Source organism: Phyllobates terribilis, unplaced genomic scaffold, assembly GCF_046119375.1.
Source record: "Phyllobates terribilis strain yellow unplaced genomic scaffold, ASM4611937v1 Scaffold_361__1_contigs__length_1927384, whole genome shotgun sequence".
NCBI lineage: Eukaryota > Metazoa > Chordata > Amphibia > Anura > Dendrobatidae > Phyllobates > Phyllobates terribilis.
This window is the reverse complement of record NW_027363121.1, coordinates 267,232-291,806: the sequence shown is the minus strand read 5'-3', so window position 1 is coordinate 291,806 and position 24,575 is coordinate 267,232. Positions and strand designations below refer to the sequence as shown.

General features: G+C 47.4%; 1 long non-coding RNA gene across 1 annotated transcript; it reads left to right on the top strand.

Annotated features, from left to right (window-relative positions):
* The first annotated feature begins 18,918 nt into the window (after window positions 1–18,918).
* LOC141222281 (uncharacterized) lies at window positions 18,919–21,225 on the top strand. The gene is made up of 3 exons (XR_012290095.1): window positions 18,919–19,000; window positions 19,292–19,384; window positions 21,140–21,225. It is a non-coding gene; the product is annotated as an uncharacterized lncRNA (long non-coding RNA).
* The last annotated feature ends 3,350 nt before the right edge of the window (window positions 21,226–24,575 follow it).

The window sequence follows — 24,575 nt, the reverse complement described above, 5'->3', positions numbered from 1 at the left end:
CCACGATGCAGCAGGACACTTCGGGTGGAAGAAGTTGGAAGTCCTGCTACGTGAGCGATTTTACTGGGCTGGCATGAGAAAAGCAATCGAGAGATGGTGTCGAGAATGCGGACCATGCAACCTGAGACGAAAAGACCGTGACAGCCAGAGGGCTCCCCTGCAGCCCATCATCACCAAACAGCCACTCGAACTGGTAGCCTTGGACCACGTGAAGCTAGCCCCAAGCAGGTCAGGCTATGTCTACGCTCTCACCATCGTAGACCACTACTCCCGGTTTCTGGTAGTAGTGCCAGTGAAAGACCAGACGGCTCAGACGGCAGCCAAGGCATTTCAAAAGCACTTCTGTCGCCTGCACGGTTACCCTGACCGTGTGCTTACTGATCAAGGTCCAGCCTTTGAAGCGGAAGTGTTCCAGGAATTCTGCAACCTGTACGGCTGCAAGAAAATCAGGACAATGCCGTATCACTCCCAAACCAACGGGTTGTGTGAAAAGATGAACCAGGTGGTGATAGACCTGTTGAAGACGTTGCGCCTTGAATAACGTAGCCTGTGGCGAAAGAAGTTGCCAGATCTGGTGGATCTATATAATCACATCCCGGTGAACCAATTGTACACCCGCTTACCTGATGAGGGCAAGACCTGGTAAGCTGCCTGTCGACTTGGACATGGGAGTCCTAACACCAGATATAACCTCACCAGATGCGGATTGGGATACCGAGCGGCAGCAACAATACTACAAAGTGCAAGAGTGTGTTGAAAGAAGTTTGTCCCAGGCAAGACAGAAGCAAGAGAAAACTTAAAATCAACATGCACCTGCTGTCCCCTTGCTACCTGGAGAACAAGTCCTTAAGAGAAAGAGACGACTCCACAAACTAGATGATCAGTGGGAGGTAGAGCCGTACACCATCCTACCCTCGAGTTACGATAACACCTAAGTGTGCCTCATCTGCAAAGATGGAGGAGAAATTTCAGCGGCAGTCTCAAGAGACCACTTGAAGATATGTCCTGAGCAGTTAAAACACACTAAACAAAATCAAGACAACCCTCAGCCCACAGAAGAATTGGAGGAAGTGGTCCAAACAGTACTCGGAGAATTTCCCCGGTCGTGGACACAGGTAAACAATGCAATTGTAGTACCGGTCATTAACTTTCTCCAAGCAGCCTCACCGGAAACTGCAGAACTCCCAGAACAGCTGGAAGACCAGTTGGCACCAGAGACGGAAGTTTCATCATCAGCAAACCAGGAGAATCAACCCTCTGCTAGCAGTGAACCTGTCGTACCCATGGTGAGCCAAAGAATTCGTAGGAAATTACCCATCCTACCAGTGTTACCTCAGAATACCTGTAGTGTAGTTCACACTGAACCCACCACACCAGGGGTAGACACAAGGGACCAGGGTAGAGCAGTAACTACCGATGTACTACGTAGATCGACTAGAAGTACAAAAGGTCAGCTCCCTGCCCGTTGGAGAAACTAAAATGTAAAGTTTAAAGTATAAAAGTATTAAAATGTATGCTGTATATAGTTACCCGTAAGGGTATGCCAGAGACATTGCCAGTTTTATGTAGTGCCGGCGTCCCTGCCCTCTGCTAGGCAGGGACGCTGTTCCCCTCACCGCTCTGCTCCGTGCCCGGCGTCCCTCTCCCGCTCTGCTGGCAGCGCGCGCTCCTTCCCGGCCACTGTGCTTAGGGCGCGCGCGCGCGCCCTCCCTCCCTCTTAAAGGGGCCGCGCGCGCCGTCCTAAGGAGTCCCCGGCCAATGGCCGGAGGACTTTACCATATATAAGGCACCTCCTCCAAAATGGAGGTGCCCGAGCAATGTTGTTGCACCGTTCTACTCTGCTTCAGCCCTCAGGTCCCGTTGCCAGTTACCTGCCAGATTCCTGCCAGCTTGCTGTCCTAATCCTGCCTGATTTCCTGTTACCTGCCTGCCTGCCTGAGGTCCGACGGTCTGCCTTACAACTCCGGTCAGTCTGTCTAAGGACCAACTTGCCCGCTCACCTGGGAGTGCACATCAGCTACCTGCCTGCTTGCCTGAGGTCCGACGGTCTGCCTTACAACTCCGGTCAGTCTGTCTATGGACCAGCTTGCCCGCTCACCTGGGAGCGCTTCTCCGCTACCTGCCTGCTTGCCTGCCCGGAGGCTCCGCTGTCACGTGCTGTGACCACCAGCTATTCCAGAGACTCTCGCTTGCTCACCTGGGAGCACACATCCTCCATCTGCCTTGCTAGCCTACCTGGAGGTTCTGCCATCACAGGTCGTACCTACCCCTTACCTAGAGACTGCCCCGGTCACTTGCCGTGACCTCCAGCCCGTTCTTCCAGAGACTGCCCCGGTCACTTGCCGTGACCTCCAGCCCGTTCTTCCAGAGACTGCCCTGATCACTTGCCGTGACCTCCTGCCCGTACACCCAGAGACTGTCCCGGTCACCTGCTGTGACTGCCTGCCTGGTCGCCACCCGCTCCCTTACAAGGACCGCTCCCTTGTATAGTAGCCCAGAGGTTCCGCCTCCCAGACCCGTTACAGTTTGCTCGGGCCATGGAACCCGGTGGCACCCAAGCTCCCTCGCTCTCGGACCTGTGTCATGAACTGTCCCGTCAAAGGTCCCAACAGGAGTCCATCCTGGGTCACCTGCGGAATGTCAATACTCGCCTGGACACTCTGACTGTTCCACCAACAACCTCCGCCAGTGCCATGTCTCGCAATCCGGCAGCTCCGCTGTCCACTAACACCATGATATCCTACCCCGGACCTCGGCTTTCTGCACCTCCTCGCTTCGGAGGCGACTCAGCCCAGGCTCGGGGCTTCATAAATCAGTGCACCCTGCATTTTGAACTATTGTCCCACCAGTTTAACTCCGACCGAGCCAAAATTGCATTCATCATGTCCCATCTCACCGGGGAGGCCCTGGCCTGGCTAAATCCTCTATGGGAGAGAGGAGACCCCCTGGTGTCCAACTTGCCTGCTTTTCTCACGGCTTTCCGGAAAGTCTTCGACGAACCCGGACGGAAGACCTCATCCGCATCATCGTTGCTACGCCTCCGTCAGGAAAGTCTCACCGTGGGCCAATATGCCATACGGTTCCGTACCCTTGCCTCGGAGCTGGCCTGGGATAACGACGCTCTGGTTTCCGTCTTCTGGGAGGGTCTGTCCGGCCGTATTAAAGATGAACTTGCCGGTCGGGACATTCCTACCACACTCGACGACTTAATAACTCTTGCCACCCGGATTGACCTACGGTTCCAGGAGCGTGCCAGAGAGGTCACCCGTGAGAGGAGGTTACCACGTCTAGCTCCTACTTTTCAGAAACCCGTCACTCCTTCTGTCTCTAACCAGGTACACCCTCCTGAGCCTATGCAGGTCGACCAGACCAAGATGGTCAAGACCCGTCAGGACTTACGCCGTGCCGAGGGGACCTGCTTCTACTGTGGCAGTAAGGAGCACCGGATCCGTGCCTGCCCGGAGAGGTCGGGAAACGCCTGTGTCTAGGTTCGCTCAGAGAGGTCCACCTAGACAAGAATAAATCCTCTCCATCCCTGCTGTTGTCAGTTTCAATCGTCTACGGGGAGAACCGTTATTTCGAACTAGCCCAACTGGACTCTGGAGCAGCCGGGAATCTTATTTCACAGTCCCTGGTAGAGAAATACCGCATCCCCACCAAACCTCTGGCTGTACCCTTGTCTGTTGCTGCCGTGGATGGGGGGCTCTTACCACGCCCCATCCAACTCATCACCGAATCCATTACTCTGCAGGTGGGAATGCTGCATTCTGAAAGTATCTCCTTCCATGTTCTGCCTGGACTCTCTCACGCCCTCTTGCTAGGCCTACCTTGGCTCCAGAAACATGCACCCGTTCTTGACTGGCAGACCGGAGAAGTCCTTCGCTGGGGACAGGGCTGCCATAAGACCTGTCTGGTTCCCGTTCATCCCGTCCGTCCTTCTCCTACCCCAGCTAATCTACCTGGACTTCCGATTCCTTATTGGTCTTATGCTGATGTCTTTAATAAAAAGGAGGCAGAGACACTACCCCCTCATAGACCATACGACTGCCCTATCGACCTGTTACCTGGTACTTCTCCTCCCCGTGGGCGTATTTATCCATTATCCGCTGCTGAGACCCGGTCGATGTCCGAATATATTGAGGAGAATCTGGCCAGGGGATTCATCCGGAAATCTACCTCCCCGGCGGGAGCAGGCTTCTTTTTCGTCAAAAAGAAGGACGGCTCTCTCCGTCCCTGTATAGACTATAGAGGCCTTAACCAGATCACGGTGAAGAATAAGTACCCCCTTCCGCTCATTCCGGAGTTATTTGATCGTCTGAGGGGGGCTAGAATCTTCACCAAACTGGACCTCCGTGGGGCGTACAACCTGGTTCGTATCCGTCAGGGGGATGAATGGAAGACGGCATTCAACACCCGGGACGGCCACTATGAATATCTGGTAATGCCCTTTGGCCTCTGTAACGCTCCTGCCGTCTTTCAAGAGTTGGTCAATGACATCTTCCGGGACCTTCTCTACTCCTGCGTAGTGGTGTACCTGGACGACATCTTGGTCTTCTCTCCGGATCTCCAGACTCACCGGAGGGATGTTCGTCAGGTCCTGCTCAGGCTCAGGCAGAACCATCTCTACGCTAAATATGAGAAGTGCCTCTTTGAGCAGACCTCGCTTCCGTTTCTGGGCTACATTATCTCTCAGACCGGCCTACAAATGGATCCTGAGAAACTGTCTGCCATCGAGAAATGGCCCCGACCAGAGGGGTTGAAGGCTATTCAACGGTTCCTGGGCTTCTCCAACTATTACCGCCTCTTCATCCCGCACTTCTCTTCCGGACTGCCCCAATTTCCGCGCTCACCCGTAAGGGTACTAATCCCAAAGAGTGGCCGCCCGAAGCAGAGGAGGCCTTTCTTTCCCTAAAACAGGCCTTCTCTTCCGCCCCGGTGCTGCATCGCCCGGACGGCAACAAGCAGTTCTTCCTGGAAGTTGACGCCTCCTCCTCTGGAGCCGGAGCGGTACTTACTCAAAAATCATCTTCCGGGAGAATGGTAACTTGTGGCTTCTTCTCCAAACTCTTCTCCTCTTCTGAGCGTAACTATTCCATAGGAGACCGAGAGTTATTGGCCATCAAGCTGGCGTTGGAGGAGTGGCGTTACCTACTCGAGGGGGCTCTTCATCCGGTAATAATTTACACTGACCACAAGAACTTGGCTTACCTCCAGCATGCCCAGAGACTTAACCCGCGCCAAGCCAGGTGGTCCTTGTTTTTTGCTCGCTTTGATTTTGTTCTTCATTTTCGCCCGGCTGACAAAAATGTCAAAGCAGACGCCTTGTCCCGATCCTTTCTGGTGTCCGATCTCGAGGAAGAACCTAAACATATCATCGATCCCGCCAGAGTAATGCAGGTGGCTCCCGTGAGTCTAAATCGTCTCCCTCCCGGTAAGACGTTTGTTTCAGTACCTGATCGGGAGAAGATCCTACACTGGGGCCATTCGTCTAAACTAGCTGGCCACGCCGGTCAGAAAAAGACCCTCCAGCTTATTGCCCGGCACTATTGGTGGCCTACCCTGCACAAGGACATAATAGACTTTGTTTCTGCCTGTGTGTCCTGCGCCCGCAACAAAGTCCCGAGACATCTGCCAGCCGGACGCCTCCTTCCGCTTCCTGTACCTGCTGCCCCCTGGCAGCATATAGCAATGGACTTTATAACTGATCTCCCCGTCTCTGCCGGTTGTACGGTCATTTGGGTGGTCGCTGACCGCTTTTCCAAGATGGCTCACTTTATTCCCCTGCCAGACCTTCCGTCTGCACCCGAGCTGGCTAAAGACTTTATCCGCCACATCTTCCGTCTTCATGGCCTGCCCCTCCACATCGTGTCGGATCGTGGGGTACAGTTCACCTCACGTTTCTGGAGAGCCACTTGTAAACTACTAGACGTCACCCTGGACTTCTCTTCCGCTTACCACCCACAGTCCAATGGTCAAGTGGAGCGGATCAATCAGAACCTGACCAGTTACCTCCGGCACTTTGTTAATGCCCACCATTCTGACTGGGTGGATCTCCTACCATGGGCCGAGTTCTCTTATAATAATCACGAGAGCGAATCCTCCTCCAAATCCCCGTTTTTTGTAGTCTTTGGTCAGCATCCTCGGATTCCTTTTCCTGTCTCCACCTCTGTGGACAACCCGGCTGCGGAATCTCTCGTTAGCAAATTTTCCTCCATATGGGAGAGTACCCGGTCCGCACTCCTTCTGTCATCCGAGCGTATGAAAAGACACGCTGACAAAAAACGCCTGGATCCTCCACAATTTCGTCCAGGAGATAAAGTCTGGCTCTCATCTAAATATGTTCGACTCAAGATACCTTCTTACAAGTTAGGGCCTCGGTTCATCGGTCCTCTGGAGGTCATCAGTCAGATCAACCCGGTGGCCTATAAATTGAAACTCCCGGCCAACTTACGGATCCCTAACTCCTTCCATGTATCTCTCCTCAAACCCGTGGTGCTTAACTCTTTTTCCAAGTCTACAGGTACGCCTCCTGCTCCGGTTTCTGCTGAGGACGAGTTTGAGGTAGAGAACATTCTTGCCACCAAAAGGGTAAGAGGAAAGACCTTTTTTCTGGTAGATTGGAAGGGGTTTGGTCCTGAGGAGAGAACGTGGGAGCCCCGGGAGAACATCCATGCCCCTCTCATCCTAGCTAAATTTCTATCTGGCCTAAAAAAGGGGGGGCCTAAAGGGGGGGGGTACTGTAGTGCCGGCGTCCCTGCCCTCTGCTAGGCAGGGACGCTGTTCCCCTCACCGCTCTGCTCCGTGCCCGGCGTCCCTCTCCCGCTCTGCTGGCAGCACGCGCTCCTTCCCGGCCACTGTGCTTAGGGCGCGCGCGCGCGCCCTCCCTCCCTCTTAAAGGGGCCGCGCGCGCCGTCCTAAGGAGTCCCCGGCCAATGGCCGGAGGACTTTACCATATATAAGGCACCTCCTCCAAAATGGAGGTGCCCGAGCAATGTTGTTGCACCGTTCTACTCTGCTTCAGCCCTCAGGTCCCGTTGCCAGTTACCTGCCAGATTCCTGCCAGCTTGCTGTCCTAATCCTGCCTGATTTCCTGTTACCTGCCTGCCTGCCTGAGGTCCGACGGTCTGCCTTACAACTCCGGTCAGTCTGTCTAAGGACCAACTTGCCCGCTCACCTGGGAGCGCACATCAGCTACCTGCCTGCTTGCCTGAGGTCCGACGGTCTGCCTTACAACTCCGGTCAGTCTGTCTATGGACCAGCTTGCCCGCTCACCTGGGAGCGCTTCTCCGCTACCTGCCTGCTTGCCTGCCCGGAGGCTCCGCTGTCACGTGCTGTGACCACCAGCTATTCCAGACTCTTGCCCGCTCACCTGGGAGCGCTTCTCCGCTACCTGCCTGCTTGCCTACCTGGAGGCTCCGCCGTCACGTGCTGTGACCACCTGCTATTCCAGAGACTCTCGCTTGCTCACCTGGGAGCACACATCCTCCATCTGCCTTGCTAGCCTACCTGGAGGTTCTGCCATCACAGGTCGTACCTACCCCTTACCTAGAGACTGCCCCGGTCACTTGCCGTGACCTCCAGCCCGTTCTTCCAGAGACTGCCCCGGTCACTTGCCGTGACCTCCAGCCCGTTCTTCCAGAGACTGCCCTGATCACTTGCCGTGACCTCCTGCCCGTACACCCAGAGACTGTCCCGGTCACCTGCTGTGACTGCCTGCCTGGTCGCCACCCGCTCCCTTACAAGGACCGCTCCCTTGTATAGTAGCCCAGAGGTTCCGCCTCCCAGACCCGTTACATTTTATATGTGTTTATCCAGTTACCTGAAAGGGGTACAAAGACTTGTAGGTTATGGACAGTGAATAACCAAAGAACTTTCCATTGTAAATAGTTGCACTTATTAGAGTGCCCCCCTTATTGGTTTTATGATTATAACAAATGACCTTAGAACAAAAAAACGTTTGGCGTGGCCGAAGACGTGGTCCAACACCTGGATCATCCATGCCCTGCAGCCACGCCCAGGGCCTACATTGAGGGTTTGCGGACGGGTCCCTCATGTTCAAGTTTGCACCTTAATAAGGAAAATGGACACCTGGTTGCAGATTATACTGTAACCTGTTAAAGACTGTAATGTTAATAATTTTCTATGTGCCTTGTTGTTGTTATTTGTTACTTTTGAAAAATATTCTCAGTCCGGGAGTACTGAAATTAACAAGGAGGGAATGTGGCACCCTAGTGGTACGGTTACCACAGTGGCTTTGCCTCCCTCAAAAGAGGTAATGCCATGCCTGGAAGCAAGCAGGGATCCCCTAGTCAGGGATACTAAGCATGCAACATTTTTCTGGCTCCAGACCAGCAAGGGGAGCTCCTCCCCTTGGTAACTGGGATCTGGGGGCGGGGTTAGTTAGTCTTAATATTGGTAGTTGAGTTTAGGACGTCGAAGAGAGAGGAGCTAGGGATTGGAGCTGAGGTAGCTCGTCCTAGCTAGAAAAAACACAGAGGACCGGACACCGGAGTCCGAGGCTGTGGGGCACTGAAGGCCCAGCAGCAGATACCGTAGGGCAGGAGATTGAAGGTCTCCTGGCCCCATCAGACGCCCGGAGGCTCAGCAGCACAGAGGGACCAGCACCGCTACGTGGGATCAATGCATGAGTAAGGCCCGAGCTGCAAGCCATACGGGTGAGCACAGAACATTATACTCAGGGACATGGGCTATAGCACAGCTACAAGCAGCAAAGCCAAAGAGTATAGTGAGAAGGGGAGGCCTACAACCTCACCTGGCAAGGAGGACTCTATGCTTGCTTCCAGGCTGACCGGACTCTTACCTCTAGCCAGTACCCCAATCCAGTCTTGCCTAATTGTCATCAGTAAAGACCCTGGGACTGCACTATACTGACTCTGTGGTTATTACTGCACTACGACACCCTGCACAACCACCAACATTTACACCCTGCCCTGAAGCTAACTCTTCCTGTGGGGAGTCATAACATCCTTGCTGCAATACCACCAGCTTAAGAGGACTGCTCCGCAGCGGCGGCCCCTTTAGCTGCATTCCACAGGTGGCGTAGTCGGACTCTTTAATAAAACCTATACATATAATTTCCCTTGGATTGACCGCCCTGGGTCACGGACCGGGTCACCGCCACTGTGACTACAACCCCCAGCATCTACCAGCCCGGCACCGGGTACCCCACGGCCCAGGGGGCGCGTCATATCCATAGACGTTCCCAGCCTGATAATATCAGTAATATCAGCCTGTAGCTGTCTGCTTTACCTTGGCTGGTTATCAAAAATAGGGGGGACGCCACGTCATTTTTTTAAATTCATTACTTATTAAATAGGTCAGAAAATGTTAAAAACACCATGAAAGGTAGTAAAGGGTACAATTGTATAATATTTAGGGTGGGACGTAGAATAATATAAGCTCTCCCTTTTTAGGTCAACTCTCTCTGAACTGCTTCTAGAGGACAGTGTGGTAAGCTTCGCCTCACAGGGTCTTCTATAAACCCGATGACGCAATGCAGCCGGCCAATCACAGTAATGCCAATAACCAACATGGCTAAGGCCATGTGTATGGAAAACATTTCCTGCATGTTTGTTAGCTGTCACAGCCGCACAATATGCGGGCCGGGGGCTTGAGCATGGCGCGTGAGCATAGTAGAATTAATTCTCAGCCTATTAGTTCAGCCACAAGAGTCACAATTTCTTATGTGGCCCCTCAGGAAAATGAATTGCCAACCCCTGATCTAAATGATTTGTAACTTGAGTCGCTTATCTTTAATTGCTCAATAGTTGTCACAGTTGTTAATAGTCATGTGCAACCAATGAGTTAAATGTTCTATGGTAAAAAAAGACACATGAGAAATAAATCTACACAATGTTTCCAGTAACATAACTGAGTATATTTTTAAGGTATGTTCACAGTTAGCAGTTTTTTTTCAGCCGTTTTTTTTCTTCTGAGGAAATAAAACGCTGCATTTTACAGAGCCGGCTTAGAGAATGAGATTTCTAAACTCTCAATCACACGCTGCATTTTTTTCCTGTGTTTTTTTAAATCTGCAGCTTGTCAATTCTTTCAGTTTTGCAGCGCTTTTCACCCATTAAAATGAAAAAAAAAACAACATTAAAAGAGCTGCAAAAACGCGAGTATTGTATGCAGCGTTGTTCCTCCTACCACTCAGGTTTTCGGGGTAGAAAAAAATGCTGTGAAAATGCAACGTGTGAACATCCCCTTATCCTGGTTGTGCTGTAATTGGAAATAAAATAAAACGTCCATAATAACATGGAGATGTAATTCATTCTATGGTGTTTGCACTGTCAGCATTGCTAGGTGGCATCTTTTTGTGCAGAGCCGCCAGTTTAACATTCTGTGACAAGATTCCATGATGACATCACTGGTGATGGTCGGCCATTATGACATCACAGCTCACAGCCATTACTTATAGAATGTACACAGGGTCGCGGGTGCCTTTCTTGGCTTCATAGTGACTGATAGCATTTGCAGTTTTTCGCTATGGCTGAATTACTTTTGGATAATCTTCAGGTAGACGCACTATGGGAGATTATTATCAATAATTACCCAGACACTGCGCTTCTACCACCTGATGACGTCCTCAGCTTCACTCACCGGATGGTGATAAAGCTAGTAAATGACTGCCTGACCAAACACTACCAAGGTCATCTAACGTCAGACTATCTGACGGATTTACCTCAGAACATCAGGACTTTACTACAGCAGGTAAGTGGCGGACGCTCCGCACAAATCTTCTCCATAATCATAGATAATAATAGCGGGACAGAAACTTCTTTAGAGGAGCAGATGTCACATACAATGGCCGCCTCCATTGTGCCCTTTCTCACTCAGGATTTTCATTTTTATTTCTTTTCTTTTTTATAGGCTGAAAAAAGATTTCAAAACGGCGATTTGGCTTTTATTAAAGAACTCGCCAAAAAAGTCCTGTCTGTACTGGAACGTCCGGCCCGCTCATCGGAACGCCTGGTAAGGAGCCGTCATCTTCTCTATCACACGTCCTTGTTTTCTGATCTTCTCCAGATCAGCAGTCAGATATCAGATCTGGTGGTAGATGTTACAGGCCTCCTGTCAGCTCCTGGCAGGCTCAGCATATGTATGGCCGCCAGTCTGTGCTGCTCCCTCGCCTGTGAGGACAGTCTGTATTCTGCTGATGTAGTCACAGCTCAGTGGTGGGAAGTCTGTATTACCGCTTCTGTCTATCACTATTATCAGAGTCTTCCTGCTTGTAAATGCTGAAGCTGAGATAATAGGCGATAATAGTGCACACAAGTCTCTTCTACACTATATTAACATGGACTTGTGGAGAGGAACTGCAGTGTAAAGCAATTCCACCCAATACTGTAGGGAATGGAGTACAAGATGTACCCATGATATAAAGAATGCAGGTAACACAGCTCTGGGGTATCCCAGTGCAGAAAAGTCGAAGTTTACACTGAACGTTTGATTTTTCAATCTAAATTTATCTTAATCCACGTAAATCAGAGAACTTTCTGAGAATTATTATCAAGATGGCGCATTATTTGTATAGTTACAATTGCTGCATCTGTAAATGTGGGTTTAGTGCTTCCTGATTTATGTGTTTCGTGATTTGGTGAAATCTTCCACATATTAAATATATATATTATAATTATTAGGAAACAGCAAAAGGCAACACCAAAGATGGGCAAAATCTACACCCGGAAATAATCCCTGACCCTAATACGAGTCAGCCGGAACTGACCAGTGATCTGATTACAGGTAAGTCGATCATCCGACCTTCTACCTATAATATAATCAGGGATGTGACAGAGACAGAAAGACACATCCCAGACTGGGAGGGAGGAGGATGAGGATGGAGGAGGAGTGTGGTGACTGATAAAGCGGTATGCGTAGGCGCTTACCGTGTATTGCGATCTCCAGTGGAGACATACCCTGATCTTCAGAGAGGCCGGTGGAGGAGACTGGCGCCAGAGGATGAGGGGGAGCATATGTCATGATGGAGGAGCATATACCGGGATGGGAAATCAGTATGAGGGAGCATATACCAGGATGGGGACCAGGATAGGGGAGCATATACCAGGATGGGGGAGCATATTCCAGGATGAAGGAGCACATACTAGAATGGGGGCCCAAGATGGGGGAGCATATACCATGATGGGGGAGCATATACCAGGATGGGGGGTAGCATATACCAGGATGGGGGATCAGGATCCAATGTCTTAGTCAGGAGAAATCTAATATAAATCTGGATGGAAGTTCACTGGAGGGAAGAAAAAGTCAGAGTGCAGTAACAAGCCCCCAGTGCACTTCCAGGCTAACTTGCATATGGCTGCTCTGCTTGAACTGTCTTTTCCCATCACTCACATGTACAGTGAGGGTGATGAGTTCCTCATTCATGTGATGATTGGGGATTCCTCCATCATTTATATTACATGTATCTGTCTATGGATGTGCCGTACGTTCTCATATTTAGAACCCCCATATAATTAGTAATAGCCCCATTTACAGACGTCCTGCCATTTCTCCATTATATTGCTGTATTGTGTATATAGGATTGATATCATCTAATACATTTTATTTCTTCATTGTTTTATCGCTATTTTAGATACAACTGTGCTGGCGGATGCTGACAGTGTAATCTGTGAGATCCCAGAGATCCAAGAACCTGCCGCTGTAAGTATCATAGAGGGAGATGTCAGTATATCACCAGATCATGGGGTGTGAATGACACGTCCTGTATTATCCCCATGTAACCATGGGACATCTCTATTCTAAATGTAGATGACACTATTGTGTTAGATAATAGCACTTATACTAAAGGGAATCTGTCACCAGATTGTGCTACTCATCTGAGAGCAGCATGATGTAGGGGCAGGGACCCTGATTCCAGCACTGTCACTTACTGGGTGCAGCAGTTGTGATAAAATCTCTCTTTCTCTGCATGCTGGGCTATGTATAACTGCCCACAGCACTGATTGGCAGCTTTCTTGTACAGTACACTGTGAATAGGCAGAAATCCGCTAATCAGTGGTGGGGGCAGGGTTACACAGAGCAATAGGACTACATGGCACAAGACAACTAGTCCTGTAGTGATAATCTCTTGCTGATTAAACACTGATTTTAATAAAACAACGACACAGACCCTAGTAAGTGACACATAGCCGGAATCAGGATTTCGGCCCTTACTTCATGCAGTTCTTAGATTACATATAAAAAACAACTTGCTGACAGATTCCTTTTCAGTTCTCTTCTGTGATCTCCCATATTATTCTGCACTGTACAATGATTCCGGTGTATGGAGGATCCCCCTAAATTACCCCCATGTCTGCGGTGTGTCCTGCTTGTATCGCCCCCTACATACAATCAGTGTAAATCAGCTGGGACATAACATAGGTGGAAGATGGTTTTGTATCCGGAGCTTTTTTCTTGCAGCTTTTTTTATCTGAAAATCATTTCTTATTTTTTTATAGAGTGTGATCGAATCATTGATCCCGGCGAGAAAGCCGCATATGAGCGACTTCGAAACATCCAATCTGATCGGCAGCGGAGCTTTTGGGTGAGATTTCTGCTGGTATAATCCATATTTCTCAGGTTCCCTATGACAATGCTTCTGCCTCTGTGCTCTGCCATTCAGTGTTATCATAGGGAAATGATCGGAGTCCACATCACTGTTCTAATTCTCACTATTCAGCTCATTTATATACAGTTGAGCAAACTGATCTATAACAAATCAGACTGTAAGGGCCTGTGCACACATTGCAGATTTTTTGCATTTTTGCTGTTTTTTCTGCTCAGAATTGTCACAAAACCTGAGGGATTTCATGTTGCCAGCAAAGTGATGGAGATTCCTGAAATCTTATGCACACGATGCTTATTTTTCCTTGCAGATTTGCAGCACATCATGTCATTTCTTTCAGTATTTTTTCTGCAGATTTCACACATAATAATAAGTGGGGAAAAATCTGCAACAAAAACGCAGGTAAAAACATGACAAAACGCACCTCTTTTTTGCATAGTTTTTCCTGCCTAGGGATGCAGATTTGGTGGAAAACTTTCTGCTCCAAATACTTCATATGGACACATACCCATAAGGAAAGAGATTCAAATAATATATTCCATTCACCTGTCCTAGCCCCTCACCTGTTCTTATGCTGCACCTCCACCAGGGCTTCCTTCTCCTCCTCAGCGGACTTTGTTTTTTTTGGGGCGGCTCCATTATGGAGCTGATAAGAGAGATTGGCTGCACACGGTCATGTGAGGATTGACACGATACTGACGTCAATGACATCTGCACCCACATCCTCCACCATGACAATGTGAGTCCAATCACTGGCCTCAGCACCAGAAGGGGGCGCCAGAACATCCAGAGACTGGCACAGAGGACGCAGGACTGCAGTGATGGACAGGCGAGAGCCTAGGATAGGTGGGTATAACATGTTTTATTATTTTTTAACTACTTCCATCCCCTCCTTTTATTATGCCATAGGGTATGGGAGGAGCATAACAAATTTCTTCTTACAGCAATTGGAGGAATTTCAATTTGCAGTAAATTTCACTTGGACAGAATCGTATCTATTCACCAAATATAGAGAATCTGGCCAAGAAGAATTTCGGTAGATTCTCTCCCATGTCTCTAATGCGACATGGGTGAGGGCTCAGACAGACATGGCATTGCGCAGATCTCCCATAGTTGATCTAGAAAGTGCTATTTTATTAATTTCTTGAAATGAATATCCAGTGACGGACAGATTTCAAGAATTGGTACAGAAGATCATGTAATGACTTCTATAGATGGACTATTAATAAGGATTCATTATAACCCATAGATTCTCCTTTTCTCCAGGGCCGTATACTTAGTGCACCATAAAGACTCACACCAGATCTTTGCAATGAAGAAAATGGCCAAGCAGAACCTGGATACTCCAAGAAAAGTGGAATTGGCCTTTCTGGAGAGGGACATCTTAACATTCGCTGATTGTCCCTTTGTGGTCTCCATGCTCTGCTCCTTTCCAACTAAATCTCACCTGTGTATGGTTATGGAGTATGTAGAAGGTAGGACATATACATTATTTTATATTCAATCCATGTCTGCTTACATCTTATCACCGCTCATATAATTAGGATTTGTCCAAGTGGTTGGCTACATCCCCACAGAGAATTTACTATAGGTTATATATTACCAAGATACCTGGAAATTCATTGATCTGTGTGCACGGGTGCTATGGTGCCCATGAGTCGGACGGGTCCTGCACCACTTTGCTTTGTTTCCCATCCCTGATCCTATCATCAAAATTTCAGCATAGCCACATCCTCAGAATGCGAATATGGCTGAACAGAATGGTGGATAAAGAAGCCAAAAGCTCCCTGATCCACCATTCAGCCTGTGGTGAGTCTGAGACTCTGTGCACTGAAGGTGAAAAGTCGCAATAGCATCACGCCTGTAGTGTGGCAACTCAGTACTCACACTGCACTGACCAGAAAGCCTGGGGAATGGGGTGAGATGAGTAGTGCTTTTTTATGTTAGTATTTGCAGGGGCCATAATACTGAATGGGTGGCTGGCAGTAGCCAATCATACTGTTTGGGGCACTGGTGGGGGTCATCATGCTGATTTCAGGGGGGCAAAATACTGAGTGGTGGGGCTGAAGGGAGCAATAATAATGAGCTGGGGGCTAGTGGGGACAATTATACTGAGTGGTGGCAACCATAATACTGAATAGGGGGCTGAAGGTAGCCAATCATACTAATTGGAGCATTGATGGGGGCCATCATACTGATTTGGAAGATGGGGGGGCATGATACTGATTGGAGGCTTGGTGAGGGCCATAATACTGAGAGTTGGTGGGTGCCATAATACTGTGTAATGGGGCTGGAGGGGGCCATCATACTGAGTGCTGGGGCCATTTTACTGATTAGATGGATGGTTAGGGCCATAATACTAAGTGGTGGGGCTGGTGGAGGCCATGATACTGATTGGAGCGCTGGTGAGGCCCATAATACTGATTGGTGGGGCTGGTGGGGGCCATGATACTGATTAGATGGCTGGTGAGGGCCATAATACTGAGTGGTGGGGCTGGTGAGGTCCATAATAATGAGTGATGGGGCTGATGGGGGCCATAATACTGAGTAGTGAGGCTTGTGTTAGCCATAATACTGAGTGGTGGGGCTGCTGGGAGTCATAATATTGAGTTAAGAGGCTCGTGGGAACAACTATACTGATTTGTATAAGTGGTGGGGCTGGAGGCGGCCATGATACTGATTGGAGGGCTGGTGAGGCCCATAATACTGATTGGTGGGGCTGGTGGGGGGCCATGATACTGATTAGATGGCTGGTGAGGGCCATAATATGAAATAGTGAGGCTGGTGGGTGCCATAATACTGAGTGATGTGGCTGGTGGTGGGCATAATACTGAATTGGGGGCTGTGGGAGACATAATATTGTGTGAGAGGCTATGGGAGACTGTGAATGCTCCTATATTGAGTTGCCTACTGTGAATGCCCCTAAACTGAGTGGGGTCCTCATACTGAGTGGTGTGCTGTGGGAGTCCTTATTCTGTGTGGGGATCCTCATTCTATGTTGTGGTCAAAATTATGTGTGAGCGGCCACTCATATTGAGTGGGACATGTATTTATGTAATTAGTTAAGGACCACATTTTACCACTACTTTTGTCTAATATTATGTGCACTATCCTTTACATCTGTATATATTCTCTCCTGCCAAATATATCTGCTCACTTCTCATTATTCGTCACAGGGATCTGATTTATAAACCCCTCACCTGTCATATTTCCTTTTTTTCTATAGGTGGAAACTGTCAGACCCTTCTAAACACCAGGGGTCATTTATCTGTCCCCTTGACCCGCTTGTACTTTGCAGAAGTGGTTGTTGCAGTGGAATACTTGCACAGCTGTGGTGTGGTGCACAGAGACCTGAAACCGGAGAAGTAAGTGCCCCTGTAGTATAATAAGGAGGGAAAGTTATTATTTATTATCATATAGTCTGTAAGGCTAAAATCATCTTTTTTTTCGCAGCCTCCTGATAACATCTGCTGGACACATTAAAGTTACCGATTTTGGGCTTTCAAAAGTTGGTGTCATGATACCAAAAACCAACATCTACAAGCAATTAACAGAGGACATCACCAGAGAGTTCCGGGACCATGAGGTCAGCATCACTTACAGAAACCCAGCTTGTTCTTTACAAATCTCATCACACTATTGCTTCTTCTCTACGTTCTTCATTCCTAGAGAACTTTTCCACTGATATTTTATCTTCTGTCATTGTGTTTTTATGGTGAGAACTTGTCATATTAATGGTATCATCAATCTCATCTCTTTCTTCTATTGGTTTCCAGGTCTGTGGCACCCCATATTATGTAGCCCCAGAGGTCATCCTGAAAAAAGGCTATGGGAGACCTGTTGACTGGTGGTCAATGGGGATCATACTACATCAATTTCTTGTGGGATTGGTTCCATTTTATGGAAATTCCCCAACTGAGATTTATGAAAATGTTGTCACAGGTAAGTAGAATAATCCGATTATAGCTTTGATTGGTTACATATTTTTACTTATTTCCTTTGCTTTATCGTACAGTCCAATAAAGAGGTTTCATTTTCTGTCTTTTTCTATATAACAGGAGGCGTAATTTGGGATTGTAATCCCGTTCCTCCCTTTGTTGCTCAGAACCTCATCACTAAACTGCTCAGAAAAATTCCTGCACAAAGACTTGGGACAGGTAACAGTTTACTTATTACACCAAGGACATATCGCTCAAGTCCATGAGACTCAGCACTTCTCTATCAGCTCATCCATTTTTAGTTTGCCATAATATGACTTTCAGTATATTTCCTGCATGTTTGCTCAGTTATGTCATTAGTTCAGATTAAGTTAAACAGTTCAGATATGGAGCAGTCTCTGACAATATCCGCAATACTTTTGTTTTGTCTTCTACAGCAGGAGCATTTCAGATCAAAGGTCATCCATTCCTGAGTGATGTAGACTTTGACAACCTTTTAAGTCAGAAGCCTGAGTACGTTCCTCAGCTTTTGTCAGACGTGGACACAAGCTCCCCTATCAGTAAGTAGAAGGAGACGTCATCTAGACAAAGCAGCTATTTGTCTCGTCTACCATAATTTGAGACAATTGGCTCCCATTAATATTATGGATAAATGGTGACTGTGCTAAACTAACAATCTCTAATAATACTTCATTACTTATCTCTGGTAGATCACTCTGATATAAACAAACATCTCGTCTCAGAGGATGAGGAGGACAATGAGAGCTTTAACTTCCAGAATTTTACATCTTCTTCTGAAAAGCTTTCTAAAGTAAGTATGAGAACAATAAATCTAAAATATGTAAAAAAAAGACCTCTAAAAGTAAAAAAAAAGTATTTAATATCTTCTTGTTGTCCGCATTTAGCTCTGTACCACCGCTACCAGGAGGATGAACAATGAGGATCCCAAGTCCCCTCCAGAGTGTACCCCGGCATCCAGCACAAGCATCTCAGAAATGTGAGTAGATTCTAGGGTCATTACTGGGAGCTCCATACTGACATATATGCACAAACCCAAATACAGGACATAAACACCATAACAACAAATACAGCATGCATCGCCCGTGATTAGCAGTCATTGTGCTTTTGGCTTCAGAAACCTCTGGTGGTGACAGCCCATAATTGCAGCTAGTCATGCACTTTTAGTGCTGCCCACACTGTAGGAGAGATGTAGTACTACATGCCAGCCATTCTTGGTAGTGGTTTTTCGCTCTGCTTTATAGAAGGTAGTTTTGAGTAGGAAACCTTCCCTACCATAACTGTTATATATCCTAATAGGCCTTATTGTTGATGTTAATCTAGTGAGACAACCCCTTCTATACCGAATTTACTTGTAATTTACACGTTTATCTTCTTCCAAACAGGCAGAAAGAATCTTTTCCTGTGTCTATTAGAGATGATGCTATTACCAGCTTGCCACCCTCGTCCCCATTGTCAGGTATGTACATGTCTACAGCACAAAAAATGAGAATGTTGATGTCAAGGCTCAAATACTTTCATATGGTATTTTTGTTAGTGGTCTTCTATGTTATACATGTTTCATGGATTCCAATTATGTTGCCCATAGGCCCATACTGTATCTCTATTTGCCTAATTTTGTAAAGTTTTTCCAGATTACCAGATGTATAGGGGACAGGAGTAGAACAATTCTACTATATACAGGAAAGATACAAAGCAGATCCTGTAAGAATATATTGTTAATGAGGGCTTTTTTTTACTTTCTGATTAGAAACTCCAGCTGACGTCGAAAGAAAATCTTCGATATATCTGAGTATAGAGCAAGAAATCTCAGAAAATGAAGAAAAGGGGGAAAAGAGAGGAGGTAAGTGTGAGAGTCAGCTCCATGTTGTGTGATGTCATTCAGTGAGAATAATTCATGTGGAGCAGTTGTTATTAGGGATGGGCAGACCCGTGGATGTTCGGGTCCATCAGGCTCAAGAATGTTACCCTAATGTGATCCCGAACCCGAACGGGATGTGGTGAATATTCATGGGACTTTAATAGCGGGCACACAGACAGCTGAGCGCAGCAGGAGCCGCGCTGCGGCTACCACGTGCAAACTATTAGGGAAAATGAGTGGTCACTGCTCCCCACGCATGCAGTGAATATTCCGGCACAGAGGGGAACACAGCGCTGGAGGAGAGAGGAGGTGAGTATGATTGTTTATTTTTTTATGAGCAGCGTGATAGGGATCAGGGGGTGCCAAGCATACCAGGATGAGGGGGCCATACATACAGGGATGAAGGGGGCCATGCATATAAGGATGAGGGGGGCGATGCATACAAGGATGAGGGGGCCATGCATATAAGTGATGAGGGGGGCAATGCATACAAGGATGAGAGGGACTATACATACAGGGATGAGGCATGAGGGGGGGCCATACATACAGGGATGAAGGGGGGCCATACATACCGGGATGAGGGGGTCCATACATACAGGGATGAAGTATGAGGGGGGCCATACATACAGGGCTGAAGAGTGCCATACATACCAGGAAGAGGAATGAAGGTACCATACATACCAGGAAGAGGGTTGAAGGTGCCATACATACCAGGATTGGTGTGCGGGGGCGCCATACATAACAGGATGAAGGGTGCCATACATACCAGGAAGAGGGATGAGGGGGCCATGCATACCAGGATGGGGGATTGGGGTGCCATGCATACCAGAATGGTGGATTAGGGTGCCATTGCATATCAGGATGGGGATGAGGGCCACATATAACAGGAAGGAGGGGGCCATATATACCAGGATGGGGGATATTAACAGAAGTGGGGTACATTACCCCTATAACAGTGTCAGCAGCAGACCCCCTCCAGCTTAACAGGGCATCATGACAACATTTTTTGCTTACATTTTTTTTCTATTTTGCTCCTCTAAAACTTAGGTGCGTCTTATAGTCCGAAAAATACGGTATTCACCAGCCGGTGCCTATGCATAGTTAGAAATTTGTCAGTGAGATATATAATTTAGTGCAGTGTGTGTGTGTAGCTTACTGTACATGTATTTAGATAATAATTTAAAAAATAAAATAAAAAAATGCCCACATGAGGGAAAGCAGACAGCTCGGGACTGGTGTTATTATTCTGGGAAGAGGCCAATGTCCATGAAGCTTCCCAGGCTATTAATATCAGCTCACGGCTGTCTGCATAGCCTTCACTGATTATTAAAAGGGGGGGCACCCCCAAAAATGACGTGGGGTCCCCTTTATACTGCGCCGGCCAATCACAGGCATACCAATACTTGGCATGGCTGTGATGGGGCCTGAAGTGCCCACACCAGAAAAGTTTGTTGATTGGCTGTGCTGCATCCTTTCAACAAGCTTTGTTCGGACTGTTGAACCCGAACAGTAACACAGACCTCCGGGAGACACTAGATGTCCAGTACGGACCGTCACATATATGATGGCTAACAATGATCCCTGACCTCTTTATGAATAAGATTCCTCTGCCGTTCAGCCACAGTGACCGCACAGTGGTATCAAGTAATAAGTCGTCCCTTTACTTACATTATGGACACAAAGCAGATCCTATAAGAATATATTGTTAATGAGGGCTTTTTTTTACTTTCTGATTAGAAATTCCAGCTGACGTGGAAAGAAAATCTTCAATATATCTGAGTATAGAGCAAGAAATCTCAGAAAATGAAGAAAAGAGGGAAAAGAGACGAGGTAAGCGTGAGAGTCAGCTCCATGTTGTGTGATGTCATTCAGTGAGAATAATTCATGTGGAGCAGTTGTTATTAGGGATGTGCAGACCCGTGGATGTTCGGGGAACACAGCGCTGGAGGAGAGAGGAGGTGAGTATGATTGTTTATTTTTTTTATGAGCAGCGTGACAGGGAACAGGGGGTGCCAAGCATACCAGGATGAGGGGGCCATACATACAGGGATGAAGGGGGCCATGCATATAAGGATGAGGGGGGGCGATGCATACAAGGATGAGGGGGCCATGCATATAAGTGATGAGGAGGCAATGCATACAAGGATGAGGGGGGCTATACATACAGGGATGAGGCATGAGGGGGGCCATACATACAGGGATGTGGCATGAGGGGGGCCATACATACAGGGATGAAAGGGGCCATATATACTGGGATGAGGGGGTCCATACATACAGGGATGAAGGATGAGGGGGACCATACATACAGGGATGCAAGAGGAATGAAGGTACCATACATACCAGGAAGAGGGATGAAGGTGCCATACATACCTGGATGGGTGTGCGGGGGAGCCATACATAACAGGATGAAGGGTGCCATACATACCAGGAAGAGGGATAAGGGGGCCATGCATACCAGGATGGGGGATTGGGGAGCCATGCATACCAGGATGGTGGATTGGGGTGCCATTGCATATCAGGATGGGGATGAGGGCCACATATAACAGGAAGGAGGGGGCCATATATACCAGGATGGGGGATATTAACGGAAGTAGGGTACATTACACATTGTCAGAAGCAGACCCCCTCCCCCTTAACAGGGCATCATGACAACATTTTTTGCTTACATTTTTTTTCTATTTTACTCTTCTAAAACCTAGGTGCGTCTTATAGTCCGAAAAATACGGTATTCACCAGCCGGTGCCTGTGCATAGTTAGAAATTTGTCAGTGAGATATATAATTTAGTGCAGTATGTGTGTGTAGCTTACTGTACATGTATTTAGATAATAATTAAAAAAATAAAATAAAAAAATGCCCAGATGAGGGAAAGCAGACAGCTCGGGTCTGGTGTTATTATTCTGGGAAGAGGCCAATGTCCATGAAGCTTCCCAGGCTATTAATATCAGCTCACGGCTGTCTGCATAGCCTTCACTGATTATTAAAGGGAGGTGCACCCCAAAAATGACATGGGGTCCCCTTTATACTGCGCCGGCCAATCACAGGCATACCAATACTTGGCATGGCTGTGATGGGGCCTGAAGTGCCCACACCAGAAAAGTTTGTTGATTGGCTGTGCTGCATCCTTTCAACAAGCTTTGTTCGGACTGCTGAACCAAAACAGTAACACAGACTTCCGGGAGACACTAGATGTCCAGTACGGACCATCACATATATGATGGCTAACAATGATCCCTGACCTCTTTATGAATAAGATTCCTCTGTCGTTCAGCCACAGTGACCGCACAGTAGTATCAAGTAATAAGTCGTCCCTTTACTTACATTATAGACACAAAGCAGATCTTATAAGAATATATTGTTACTGTTTTTTTTTTCTACTTTCTGATCAGAAATTCCAGCTCTCGAGAAAAGAAAATCTTCGCTGTATTTGCTTAGAGAGCAACAAAACTCAGAAAATAAAGAAAAGAGGCAAAAGAGACGAGGTAAGTGTGAGAATCAGCTCCTTTACTTACATTATAAATACAAAGCAGATCCTATAAGAATATATTGTTACTGAGGGTTTTTTTTACTTTCTGATCAGAATTTCCAGCTCAGAAAGAAAGGAAATCTGAAAAAAATCTGAGTACACAGGAACAAAACTCAGAAAATGAAGAAAAGAGAGGAAGGAGACGAGGTAAGTGTGAGAATCAGCTCTATGTTGTGTGATGTCAGTGAGAATAATTCATGTGGAGCAGATGTCATCTGTCAGTGATGGGATTGTCACATGTATGATGGCTGACAATGATCCCTGACCTCTGTATGATAAGATTCCTCTGCCGTTTGGCCGCAGTGTCCACGCAGTGGTATCATGTAATACGGAGTCCCATTACTTACATTATATTTATTTCTCTTCTCATAGGTTCCCTCCTCCGCCGGATCTTATCATCCTGCCGGCGTGGATTGTCCAGGGCTGCTCGGATATGTGCATGTTGTCACTGTTCCCCCAGCATCATCTAAAAGACTGAAAACCTCCGCATCTAGCGCCCAGAAATGCAGCAGATCCACCATCACTGCTGAACCTGTATAGAAGGACCTTCACCAGCTTCCTGTGGCCTTCTCACTGGAACATCTTTACCCAGATATGCTTTGCCTCTATCATCAGGCTCCGCGGTATTCATACTACTCGCCTGACTTGGCTTTTACTGATCACCTGGTATCTGACCCCAGCTGTGTTCATGACTATGATTTCATCTATTAATAATATTCATGGTTTTGTTCATGCCTTAACCTTCTATCCTATTATTAATAATAAAAAAATTAAAATAAAAGCTGTTACTGTTGCTCTGATTTTTTTTCATCTTGAGTTCACAACTAATTGTAACTCACTAATTGTGCTTCTTAACACTAACTGCATTTGTCATTATTCTGAATGCAGCAGCCAGGCTCATATTTCTGTCCAGCAGTTACACCGGCGCCTCCACAGTACCAGTCATTGCACTCTCCCACAAAGCTCTCCACAGTGCTGCACTGTTCTACAACTCCTCCCATATGTCAGTCTACTACCATATCTACACTCCAATGAGCCAAGACTAATATCCTCCATAATCAGGACCTCCCACTCTCACGTCCATGACTTTTTCTGTGCTGCACCAGTTCTCAGGAGTGCATCAGGTTCATTCCTACTGTCTATGGATTTAAGTGTTCACTAAAAACAGATAATTTTTAGCAAGACTATCAAGTCATGTCACTAATCTAAGTTTTGCCCCCAGCACTTAATATCTGTACATATGTACAGATATTGGCTGGTGACCTGTTCATTTAGTCCAGGGCCGGCTCCAGGTTTTTCTGGGCCCCGGGCGAAAGAGTCTCAGTGGGCCCCTTTAACACATACCACGATTCATGATGCAGAGACATGGCGGAGAAATATATATATATATATATTAGTACAATGCAAAGATTTCACTTCTTACATTACATGAGTGATATCTATTATAAATTCCACAATAGCTCAGAAACCGGTGAATCGCTCCACACAGAATAGTGGCCCCCATATAAGGCTCCATACGGAATACTGGCCCCCATATAAGGCCCCATACAGAATACTGGCCCCCATATAAGGCCCCATACGGAATACTGACCCCCATATAAGGCTCCATGCGGAATACTGACCCCCATATAAGGCTCCATGCGGAATAC